This window comes from Triticum urartu, chromosome 7 (genome assembly GCF_003073215.2).
Source record: "Triticum urartu cultivar G1812 chromosome 7, Tu2.1, whole genome shotgun sequence".
NCBI classification, from domain to species: Eukaryota; Viridiplantae; Streptophyta; class Magnoliopsida; order Poales; family Poaceae; genus Triticum; species Triticum urartu.
Window position 1 is genome coordinate 313,200,122 of NC_053028.1, and position 13,474 is coordinate 313,213,595.

Here is a 13,474-nt window from a genome sequence, read left to right on the forward strand (position 1 = left end):
ATACAATTTCCTCGAATTGCTTACTTCCGGCAAGGCTCTTGTAAACACCTTTCTCTATAATTCCCTTCAACAAGCTATTTTCTTGCTCAAGTGTAACTTGGCTAAGAGAATCATTAGTGGAATCAAGAGAACTACTAGAAGCAACAATATTGGATTTAGCATGATTATTGTTACTACTAGAGGAAGAATCTTTCTTGTTCTTGTTACTAGACTTGACTTGAGGCATGTAAGTGGATAAGAGTAAACGCTTGGCAATGTAAGAAGAACTTTTCTTGCGAAGATCATCATTGATTTCTTTTAAGAACTCATGCTCTTGCTCAAGGTTGAGCTTTTCAAAGCGCAATTTCTCATGAGTCCTTAAAAGTTCTCGATGATCTCCTAAGATAGTTTCATGAGCTAACTTAAGAGTGTTTAGTTCTTTAGTTAGAGACTCAATCTTCTCCTTATCATTGTCATTCGTTTTATCTTGATTAGCATGATTAATTGACGTTTCATCATAGTATTCATCACTAGAGTTGTCAACAAGTAAATCATCATCACCTAACAAGTCATCTTCATCACTATTGAAATCAACATACTCGGGGTGTAATACCTTTGGGCCTTTAGCCATGAAGCATGTTCCAACTCCTTCATTTGGTGAGTCAAATATGTCGTAGGAGTTGGTTGTCACAAGTGCTAGACCGGCAACACCTTCATCTTGAGTATATTCGGAGTCGGAGTGATAGCTTCTCTCAGAGTGGTTCTCGGAGTCGGAGCCGGATACCCATTCACCAACATGAGCTTGATGTCTTCGTTTTGTGTAGCTCCTTGATGACTTGTCCTTTCTTTCCGAATCCTTGCTTCTCCATGAGGGTCTTCGTTCATAACGATCATCTCTACTCCTTCTTTCTCTAGATGGTGATTCTTCTCTTCTACTTCTTCTCTTGGGAGAATCTTCTCTTCTCTTGTAGGGGGCCCTACACTCATTGGAATAGTGTCCGGGCCTTCCACAATTGTAGAAGTTTCGCTCTCGACTAGAAGATCTTTTGTCATTGTAGGACCTTGATTTGGAGCTTCTCTCTTTGCTTCTACTCTTGTAGAACTTGTTGAAGTTCTTCACCATTAAGCTCAATTCTTCATTGAAGGTTTGTTTCTCACTCGATGATGTGGGGGCTTCACATGAGGCTTTGTAAGCACCACTTGATTTGTTGTGAAGTACCTCTTTGTCCTTGAGTGACATCTCATGAGCAACAATTCTTCCGATGACTTCCGTTGGCTTGAGATCTTTGTAATTGGGCATCATTTGGATCAATGTGCACACAATATCATATTTTCCATCCAAGGCTCTTAGGATCTTCTTGATGATGAATCTATCGGTCATCTCTTCACTCCCTAAGCCGGCAATCTCATTTGTGATAAGAGCAAGCCTAGAGTACATTTCAGCGACACCTTCACCATCCTTCATTTTGAACTTGTCAAGTTGACTTTGAAGCACATCCAACTTGGATTCCTTGACGGAGTCGATACCTTCATGCATGTTAATCAAAGTATCCCAAATTTCCTTTGCATTCTCAAGACGGCTGATTTTGTTGAATTCTTCGGGGCACAATCCGTTGAAGAGGATATCACAAGCTTGAGCGTTGTATTGTAGCATCTTCAACTCATCCGCGGTAGCTTCACGATTTGGTTCTTTCCCATCAAAGAATTCACCTTGCAAGCCAACACACACAATAGCCCAAACAACGGGGTTATGTCCAAGAATATGCATTTTCATCTTATGCTTCCAACTAGCAAAATTAGTACCATCAAAGTAAGGACCTCTACGGTGATAATTTGCCTCGCTAGACGCCATACTCTCCTAGGTTGTGAAACCAAGGCTATGACCACCAAAAGCTATGGAAATCAAAGCAAATGGAGACCAAAGATCTGATACCACTTGTAGGATCGAAAGTATGTCTAGAGGGGGGTGATTAGACTACTTGACCAAATAAAAATCTAGCCTTTTCCCAATTTTAGTTCTTGGCAGATTTTAGCTATCTTAGCACAAGTCAAGCAATCTCCACACAATTCAAGCAAGCATGCAAAAGAGTATATGAGCAGTGGAAAGTAAAGCATGCAACTTGCAAGAATGTAAAGGGAAGGGTTTGGAGGATTCAAACGCAATTGGAGACACGAATGTTTTTGTCGTGGTTCCGACAGGTGGTGCTATTGTACATCCACGTTGATGGAGACTTCAACCCACGGAGGGTAACGGTTGCGCGAGTCCACGGAGGGCTCCACCCACGAAGGGTCCACGAAGAAGCAACCTTGTCTATTCCATCACGGCCGTCGCCCACGAAGGACTTGCCTCACTAGCGGTAGATCTTCACGAAGTAGGCAATCTCCTTGCCCTTACAAACTCCTTGGTTCAACTCCACAATCTTGTCGGAGGCTCCCAAGTGACACCTAGCCAATCTAGGAGACACCACTCTCCAAGAAGTAACAAATGGTGTGTTGATGATGAACTCCTTGCTCTTGTGCTTCAAATGATAGTCTCCCCAACACTCAACTCTCTCTCAAAGGATTTGGATTTGGTGGAAAGAAGATTTGAGTGGAAAGCAACTTGGGAAGGCTAGAGATCAAGATTCATATGGTTGGAATGGAATATCTTGACCTCAACACAAGTGTAGGTGGTTCTCTCTCAAAAAATGTGTACTGGAAGTGTAGTTATGTTCTGATGGCTCTCTCCATGAATGAAGAGTGGGTGGAGGGGTATATATAGCCTCCACACAGAATCTAACCGTTACACACAATTTGCCAAACTCGGTGGGACCGAATGGTTAAACTCGGTCGGACCGATTCAGCAAACCTAGTGACTGTTAGGATTTTCGGTGGGACTGAGATGCAACTCGGTAGGACCGATATGGTTAGGGTTAGGGCATAACGTAATCTCGGTGTGACCAATTACACAAACTCGGTGGGACTGATTTTGGTAATAAGCTAACCAGAGAGTTGGTCAGGTAAACTCGATGGGACCGATTCGCTCATCTCGGTGAGACCGAAATGTTACAAAAGGGAAATAGAGAGTTTACATTGCAATCTCGGTGGGACCGATCGCTCATCTCGGTAAGACGTAAACGTTACGAAGGGAAACAGAGAGATTACAATCCCATCTCGGTGAGATCAAGATCCCTATCGGTGAAACCGAATTGCTAGGGTTTGTGGCAGTGGCTATGACATTTGAAACTCGGTGGCGCCGGATAGAAAGAATCGGCGGGGCCGAGTTTGACTTTTGGTTTAGGACATATGTGGATGTGGGAAGGTAGTTGAGGGTTTTGGAGCATATCACTAAGCACTTTGAGCAAGCAAGCCATTAAGCAACACCTCATCCCTCCTTAATAGTATTGGCTTTTCCTATAGACTCAATGTGGTCTTGGATCACTAAAATATAAAATGTAGAGTCTTGGTCTTGAAGCTTGAGCCAAACTTTTTGTCCTTAGAATTTTGAGGGATCCACTTTCCTCATCCATGCCTTGCCATTCATTGAGATTTTCCTGAAATATTACTCTTGGAATAATGTTAGCTCAATGAGCTATATGTTGTTAGGAATTACCAAAACCACCCGGGGATAGTTGCACTTTCAGTCACCTCTTTGGTGCACAACGTGCTTTGCATCAAGAGCAACAAGCTATGAGTGAACGCATCGACAACCTTGCCGCCGACTTGCGACTTTCCGAGCAACGTACAAGGGACTACTTCGACCACAAGCTCGATGATCACAAGCAAGAGAATGACGCAAGGATGTATGAAATTCGTGCTTTGTTGCTCCACCGCTCGTCTTCAACTTCAAGAAGGAGCCGTTCAAGCCGCCACTCCGACTTCACCCTCTCCGGCTCAAGTACACCGACATCGAACACTCTTCGCCGAGCCGCATGCACCGACCGTTAAGCAAGCCTCAATCCCCTATGAGACACCGACTCTCAAGAGCGCCGACAACATCAAACTCAAGAGGCCTTTGAGCTAGAACGAGAACGGCAACGACAACGCCAACAGAGGAAGAGCGAGCACGTCTACACCAAAATGCTCAAGATGCCGAGGCACAACGTCAAGAACAACAACTCCGTGACGCTCAAGCACTTGCGGCGCAACAAGCTCTACGCGATTCGAGTCGAGCCGTTGCCGACCGAAGCTGACAAGCCCGTGAACAAGAGGAAGCACCTCGCGAAGAAATTCAAGAACGAAGATTTCAAGCTCGCGTGCATCATCAAGTTCCTCCTCGAGCTCGACAAGCTCCTCCACAAGCTCGCCAAGAACAACAAGTCAATCCAGAGCATGAAGACAATGGAGATCCTCCACGACAAGAACAACATGACGATAACAACCCTCCGCACCAAGAGCACCACGAGTTGATCAATCATCAACAACATGGGCGTCATCATCCCCGACCCCAACACAATGAAGAACAACGTTATGGCAAACTCAAGTTCACCATGCCCAAGTTCAACGGAAGCAACGATCCCGAAGAGTACCTTTGATGGGCATTGAAGGTTGACAAGATCTTCCGTTTGCACAATTATGAAGAAGAGAAGAAGATCGCAATGGCATCCCTTGAGTTCCAAGACTATGTCCTCATTTGGTGGGAACAAATCATAGAGCGACGAGAGGCAAGAGGTGAACCACCCATCACTACTTGGGCACAAATGAAGGATGTCATGAGAGCACGCTTCGTACCTACCTACTACAACCGCGACCTCTTCAAGAAACTCCAACAACTCAAGCAAGGAACAAAGAGCGTTGAAGAATACTACAAGGAGATGGAGATTGCAATGATAAGAGCAAATGTCACGGAAGATGATGAGCAAACAATGGCACGTTTCTTGAATGGACTCAATCATCCCATCAAGAAGATCGCCGACTTCCAACCATACTCAAATCTCATCGAGCTAGTGCACCAAGCTACCAAAGCGGAATGCCAAGTGCAAGATGATTTCAAGTATGCCAAGTTCTCATCCAAGTCCTACGACTTCTCCAATAACCAAGCTTCAACGACTCCAACACCAACTACACAGCCTTCTTCTACCAACATCGACAAGTCAACTTCCAAGAAAACTTCGTCAACTACAAGCCATCCTCCTATGAGCAACTTCAAGCCGAGAGCTTCATCATCATCAACCCCAACCGATGAGACCGTTAAGACGAGTTCCTTCAAGTGTTTCACTTGGGGAGGCCGAGGCCACAAGTCCTACGAGTGCACCAACAAGCGAACCATGGTCTTCAACCACGATGGCACTTATGACTCCATGAGTGAAGGCAAAATGGAAGCCCTTGAGCAAGTCGCCATGCACCGCCAAGTGAAGAATGAAGAAGAACAAGTCTTTTGCGATGAAGACTCAAGCCCCGCACTTGTTGTCTCCAAAGTCTTGACTCTCCAACATCACCAAGAAGAAGACCAACGATGCCACATATTCCACACCAAGGCCGACATCAATGGACTATCCATCAAGGTCATCATCGATGGAGGGAGTTGTCATAATCTCGCAAGCGAAGAGCTTTGCTCCAAGCTACAATTGCCCAAGACGAAGCATCCACATCCATACAAAGTGCAATGGCTTAGTGACTCCGGCACCATCCAAGTCGAGCACCGAGTACAAGTCTCTTTCAAAATCGGCACCTACGAAGACACCTTGGAGTGCGACGTCGTTCCAATGACCGTTTGTCATCTTCTCCTTGGACGGCCATGGCAATTCAATAGAGGAGTCATCCACAACGGCCGAACGAACCACTACATCTTCAAGATGAAGGGCAAGGAGTACGTCCTCCATCCAATGTCGCCAAGTCAAGTGATCGCCAACAAGCAAGCCACCCATCGTGGAGATCATAGTGAGAGAGCGAGCCACCAAAAAGAGAGTGAGCGCCACAAGCCAAAATTGAGTGCCTCCACGATGAGCGAAAACAAGAACCTAGTTCTATTTGCCACCAAACGTGAGATGAGAGAAGTGTGTGAGAACCCATCTAGTGTCCTACACTACGTCCTCGTGTGCAAGGACAATGCACCACAAACTAACACTTCTCACACTCTTCCTCTAGTGTTGTCTTCTCTTTTGCAGGAATTTCAAGATGTTTTCCCCGATGAGCTACCTCCGGGTCTACCTCCTCTACGAGGCATTGAGCACCGAATCGACCTCATCCCTAGAGCACCTCTTCCGAACAAAGCTCCATACCGTGTCAACCTCGACGAAACAAAAGAAATACAAAGGCAAGTAAAGCATCTCATAGACCATGGACATGTGCGTGAAAGTTTGAGCCCTTGTGCCGTTCCGGTCATTCTTGTGCCAAAACGTGATGGTAGTTTTCGCATGTGCTCCGATTGTAGACCTATCAATGCTATGAATGTTCGCTATAGGTATCCCATTCCACGCCTAGATGATATGCTTGATGAGCTTAGCGGTGCCACTATATTTTCCAAAATTGATCTTAAGAGTGGTTACTATCAAATCCGCATACAAGAGGGTGATGAATGGAAAACCGCCTTCAAAACCAAGTTTGGTTTGTATGAGTGGTTAGTCATGCCTATGGGTCTTTCGGAAGCACCGGGCACTTTTATGCCCCTTATGAATCATGTTTTTCTCCCTTACATTGGTATATTTTTTGTGGTCTACTTTGATGACATTCTTGTGTTTAGCAAATCTATCAAAGAGCACATCACCCATGTCCGCACCGTTTTGCAAACTCTTAGAAAGAGCGCCTCTATGCTAATATGGAGAAATGCCTTTTTGGTGTTGATAAGCTCGTTTTCTTTGGTTTTGTTGTTTCTTCTAAGGGTGTTCATGTTGATGAGTCCAAGATCAATGCTATTAAGACTTGGTCGCAACCAACTAACTTGCATCAAGTGCGTAGTTTTCTTGGCCTTGCGGGTTTCTATCATCGCTTTGTGAAGGATTTTAGCACCATTGCTTCGCCTTTGCATGCTTTGAGCAATAATAATGCACCTTTTGTTTGGGGACCATCCCAAGATATCACATTCAATGAGCTTAAGAATTTGCTTACTCATGCTCCCGTGCTTGCTTTACCCAACTTCGATAAACCTTTTGAAATTCATTGCGATGCTAGTGGTAATGGCATAGGAGGCGTGTTAACACAAGAGAAGCGCCCCATAGCTTACTTTAGTGAGAAACTTTCCAGAGCACAACTCAATTACCCCATCTATGACAAAGAGCTATATGCTTTAGTCCATGTTTTGCATGAATGGGAACATTACCTTCGTCCCCATGAGTTTATCATTCATACCGATCATGAGACTCTCAAGTATCTTAAGGGACAAACAAAGTTGAACAAGCGTCATGCTAAATGGAGTGAATTTATTGAGTCTTTTCCCTATGTCATCAAGTACATCAAGGGTAAAGAAAACATCGTAGCAGATGCTCTTTCCCGCATATGCATGCTTGTCATGCAACTTGAGTTAGATGTCATTGGCTTCAAGCATATCAAAGACTTGTATGAGCATGATGAAACTTTTGCTACTCTTATGCCAAGTGTTTGTCGAATACATCTTGGGAACGCTATTACATCAAAGACGGCTATCTTATGAGAGCTAACAAACTTTGCATCCCCGAGTCCTCTCTTCGTTTGTTGCTTTTGCAGGAATCTCATGGAGGAGGCTTAATGGGACACTTCGGACGCGACAAGATGTTCACCACGCTCTCGAAGAGCTACTTTTGGCCAAAGATGTTTTGGGACGTCAATCGTTTCGCCAACCGATGTTCTACATGTCGAAAAGCTAAGTCCAAAGCTCAATCTCATGGCCTCTATATGCCTTTACCAATTCCATACCACCCATGTGAAGACATTAGCATGGACTTTGTAATTGGTTTGCCTAGGACTCGAAATGGGAAAGATTCCATATTTGTCGTTGTGGACCGTTTCTCAAAAATGGCACATTTTATTCCTTGCAACAAGATAGACGATGCTTCACATGTTGCTAATCTCTTTTGTAGGGAAATATTGCCTCTACATGGTGTGCCAAAGACTATCATCTCGGACCGCGACGTCAAGTTCCTTAGCTACTTTTGGAAGACCCTATGCGCCAAGCTCGGAATCAAGCTACTCTTCTCCATGGCGTACCATCCTCAAATCGACGGCCAAACGAAGGTGACAAACCGCACACTCTCTGCTCTCCTTTGAGTACTCATCAAGAAAAACATCAAGGAGTGGGAGGAGTGTCTACCCATCGCCGAGTTCGCCTACAACCGAGCAAGACACTCAACAACCAGCAAGTCCCCTTTCGAGGTTGTCTACGGATTCAACCCTTTGTCACCATTGGATATTCTCCCTCTACCACTCCAAGAGCGCATCAATTTGGACAAAAGTGCACGAGCGACCCATGTCAAGAAGGTGCATGAAGATAAAAGAAACACCATCGAGCGCCAAGTACAACGCCTTGCGACCAAGCTCAATGTCAACAAGTACCCTATGATATTCAACATTGGAGACCTCGTGTGGCTACACCTTCGCAAGGACCGCTTTCCCCAAGGACGCAAGTCCAAACTTCGACCACGCGCCGATGGACCATTCAAGGTGCTTGCATGCTACAACAAAAACGCATACAAGATCGACATCCCTCGTGACAAGTACTCCATGAGCGACATCTTCAACATCAAACATCTCTCACCCTACCATGGTGATGAGGATTTCGATCCGAGGCCGAATCTTCCCCAAGGGAGGGGAGATGATGCGGAGCATCCCATGATCATCCCCATGGACGCACCGACACCTCCAACGACACCACTTGGACCAATGACACGAGCCCGAGCCAAAGCTGTCGAAGATAAGGTGAACTCACTCCTCTCCGAACTTCCACTTTCTATGCATGAGACATGGCTACTACCTAAGTCCGAGGTGTTGTGCATGATTAGGCACCAAGAGGGCCCTCCCGAAGATGCGCATGAAGATGTACAAGTCCCCAAGTCCACGGATGAGGAGAACCAACGGAAGAAGCCAAGAGCATCTCCCAGGCCCCGGACATCTGGCCAAGGCCCCGGACATCCGGCCCCTGGAGCGTCTTCCTCTACAGCAGTCCAGCCGCAGAAGGCTACAGGCCCCGGACATCCGGCCCCTGGAGCGTCTTCCTCTACAGCAGTCCAGCCGCAGAAGGCTACAGGCCCCGGACATCCGGCCCCGGTAGCCCGGACATTCGGCCCCTTCCGAGCCCCCGGACATCCGGCCACTGGCCCGGAAATCCGGCCCCTCTGAACCCGAGAGCAACAAATGCCACCGCTCCAGCCCGGACATCCGGCCCCCCAGCCCGGACATCCGGCGTTGCCTGAAAGCCCGGACATCCGGCCCGACCAGCCCGGACATCCGGCCTCCCCTGTCTGCGCACAGTGAAGGGCCGAGGCCCGTGTATCCCTTCTCCCCCCTAGACTATATATACTCCATCCAGTACAACTTTCTAGGGTCAGCAAAGCATTAGCTCATATTTTGTGTGAGAGCTTTGCTCATCCACTTGGTTACCTTCTCCTCGGAGATTCGAACCTCCACCGGAGAAGATCCCCCAAGCGGATTCAAGACCCCTCTTTAGGGAAGAACATCAAGACCTCCTCACGGAGAAGAACCGGCTACCCTTTTGTATCGTCCCTAGTTGATCGTGGATCGTGTATCTTACTTTATGTACTCGAGGATCTAGCCCATGTGTGACTTGTTCTTGTTAGTTTGAGTGTTCCTCTCATGTTTTCCCTTGTGATTTTCCCTCGTTCCCCTCTTTGTGTTCCTCGTGTTCTTCGCGGGATCCGCTCCTTTCGTGAAAGATCGGGCGATTAGGGTTCTACCCTACATCATTCCTCCTTCTCCCTTCTTGGATGGTGTAGATGTTCTCTTGCGCTTGAACTCCTCCTTGTCGTCGATGAAGCTCCGGTAATACATCATGCACACGAGAGGGATGCCAAGTAGTATACCATCCTCAAAGGGGTCAAGTGAACACGTGTAAAGGAGATGAACCTTTATGTATGTGAAGTAGATGTCGCACGTGTCACTTGCGAAACAGACTCTTGACATGGTGATGTATGTAGGATGCTCCACATCACCCCCTCCCCCTTGGGAAAGATCTGACCTCAGATCGAAAATCAAATCACAATGGGAAAGAGATGGCGTCACCGTGTAGAAGTGAATGTTCACCAAGTACTGATAGTCTTGAAGCTCAAAGTTGGCATTCTCCAATGTTGCACCACCATGTGATTCCTTCAAAAGTAGCAAGAACAACAAACACTTGGAAAAACAAATGTGGTTAGCGTTAGTGCAAAACCAAGCATTCAAGTGGTGATTCACCGAAGAAGTGTTGTCATCATGCATATCATATGGTGTGACCAAATATTGTGTCATGTCATGTAAGCATATGGATTGAGCACAATCAAGGGCATCATTGAAACAAGCATGTAACTGGGAGGTAGAGATGCTAATATGTGTGACAAGAGAATGAGTATCTACCTCATGGTCATAGCAAGCATTCATTAAGCGCTCAACAAATGGTCTATGGTATGCATACGAATCATTCAGAACACCAAAGAAAATGAAGTGTCTAAACACATGGGGCAAGACAATGCAAGCATAAAGTGCATATGGTGTAGTGAAGATATTGTGGCACTAAACACAATGGAAAGAGCAATTGTCCATTATGTGCTAGGCAATCAAGTCAATCATGTGCCAATCAAGGAAATGGATGCCATCAACCGCATGAAACGATCAAGTATGAATCATCGGTGATGCAACATAGGCACGCATGTCAATCATGTCATGCAAACTAGTAGTGTGAAGATGCAACATACTAGAGGAAATCATGGAAAGCATGTCATGTGTGCAAATAATAGGCATATCTAATGCGCATGACATAGGACAAGCATGAAAACAAGATATGATCAAAGGATCATCATAGGCATTGGGCACAAAACAAACATGGCGATAACAAGCAATATCTCCACCAAGCTTGCAAATACACGTACAAGTACTAGAATCAATCATCATGTGTAATGCAAAGCATGGGTCACAAATGCATGGTAAAGGCATAGTAACGAGCATATCATGTAAAGTGAACATGGCAAGATGGTCATAGAATATGTAGTTGAAAATAACCATAACCATGTGAGGGCCATGTAGAAGAAATGCATGAAGTCTTTGCACGAAGGGAGCGGTGGTAAGGATAATCCACGGGATCCCAAATCATCATTGTTCTCTAGAGCTCATTTTGTCAACTCATGGGATTGTGAGGTTGATGAGGAAGCATGTGTACTTACACAACAAGTAGACAAACGAAACAAAGTGTGTGCGTGGTAAATGTACACATCATCCATCATGATGTGCATGTGCGTGTGAGAGTTAGCACAAGATAGGCATCGCTCAAAGAAATTTGATGCATGGTATAAACACATGCCATCCATCATGAAAGAATAGTTGTTATGTATAACATGATGGGGACACAAATTGAGCATGCAATTATATGGCATGTCATTCATGGGAAGCATTTTGTGCACACAAGTATTAGGATCATGCAATGGATGGAATGGATCAAAATCTCCTAAAATGTATGAGGAAACTATGGGGGTCTCCTCAAGTGCAAAACTATGGAGAAAAATTAAAACATGACAAACAATATATGTCCAAAGCTAGGTGGTCATGGCATGGCATATGAGATAAATGATGCAAAGGGAGCATATCAATATCATCACAAGAAAAACAAATGCCAATAACCATGGGTTTGTCATCTACCATATGTGCAAATTGGGTTTATTTTAATGGCATATGCATAATCATTACAATGAGATTGCAAATATGACATACGGTTGATCTCATTCATAGCATATGACAAGTCAAGCGGATTGGCAAACATGATGTGACCGATAGAATTATCATAAGAAATCCTATGCAACATGGCATCACAACTAATAGACTCCACATGACAATCATCAAACTCATCATAAATGGGTAGATCATCTCATGTGGAAGTCGCACTAGCATGAAGCATCTCAATAGTAGGATCAACATCATGCAAGCAATCAATGTCATGAATGTCCACTAGTGGGACCAGAGCATCACCATTACCTATATTACCTTTGTCATTCCACTCATGTGGTGCAGGTGAGGTGGCAAATACCAAGTCGTGGTCAACATCATCATCGTGATGGAACCATGTGGGGGGGGGGTGCATCATAGTCCACCATGGCCATCGTCTTGTCCAAAGGAAGGACGAAGCCGTCGAGGATCGACGTGTCATCATATATGGGACCTAGCACCAAATGAGAAGAAACAATAGAGGTAGAGGTTAAGTTGTTGGTAATCAAAATGGCCTCACATGCCCTATCAACTACCTCACTCTCTCTATGTGGTGGTGGCTCACTCACACCCTCAAAATAGGCGCACTCAATGTCACATATGGTGGAGTCACTCAATCACTCAAGTGGTGGTGGTGGCGGCTCTCCTCACATGGGAATTGGGGCAGCTCATCATATATGGGCTGGTGGTGAAGTCACTCTCACTCTCAATATGGTTGCACAAGTCACTCAACTCATCACCATACGCCTCCTCGGTTGATGTGAAAATCCCATGCTCAACCATCTCATAGTCGTCACCGTAAATGAAGGCCGAAGATGGCACATCATCACTCTTGCCTCCAAAGATGGAAGCATCATCCTTGCTCTCCACCATGTCGCTCGCCTCCAAATCTTGATCCTTGAGTTGCTCCGTAGTCGTACTCGTCGCCGCACCATCTTCAAAAAGAGTCATAGTAGACTCGACATCGTCAGTGCCACTAAGAGGGATGGCGGTGAAGTAGAACCTGGGAACGTCATCTTGGAGCTCGTCAGGCTTGGACATCTCGGCGGTACTAGCCTCATGCTCGCCATCTTGGAGTGTGGTCATCATGAAGTGTGCTTGGGGTAGAGTAGACTTGGCCTTCTTGAGTTCTTGCTCCACCTTAAGAGCACCAAGGTACATGTCGTCGAGGAACTTGGATCCTTGTATAGTGTTCTCCAATTGGCGTTGAAGATGTTCAGTGTAGGTGAAAGTCACAAATTCTCGCCGCATCACTTTCTTCGTATTGGGCCAACTCATGTCAAAGTTTCTCGAAGGTGTGTGAAGCCACCATGTCGATGCGTAGTCGTGGAAGGTACTTGTGGTGCACTTCACTTGATCTTTGGAGGGGACTTGATGTAGCTTGAGGTAGTCGTCCATCTTGCGCTCCCACTCGAGGTACTCCTCGGGGTCATGAGTCCCAAATAATGGAATCTCATCATCATCATCAAAGTCGAGTAGCTCGTGGAAGTAGTGGACTTGAGCTCATGGAGTAGGCGACGATGCCGTACATCCGAAGGCGAAGATGCCTTGAAGTCACTTGGCGAAGATGCCAACGTAGATGGTGAAGTCATAGAGGGGTGGTCGGTGTTGAGGTCTTGACCTTCACATTCTCGTTGGTGATGGTGTCGATGCCGATGAGACCTTGCCGGAGCTGGTACCTCAGTAGTCCTGCACTTGA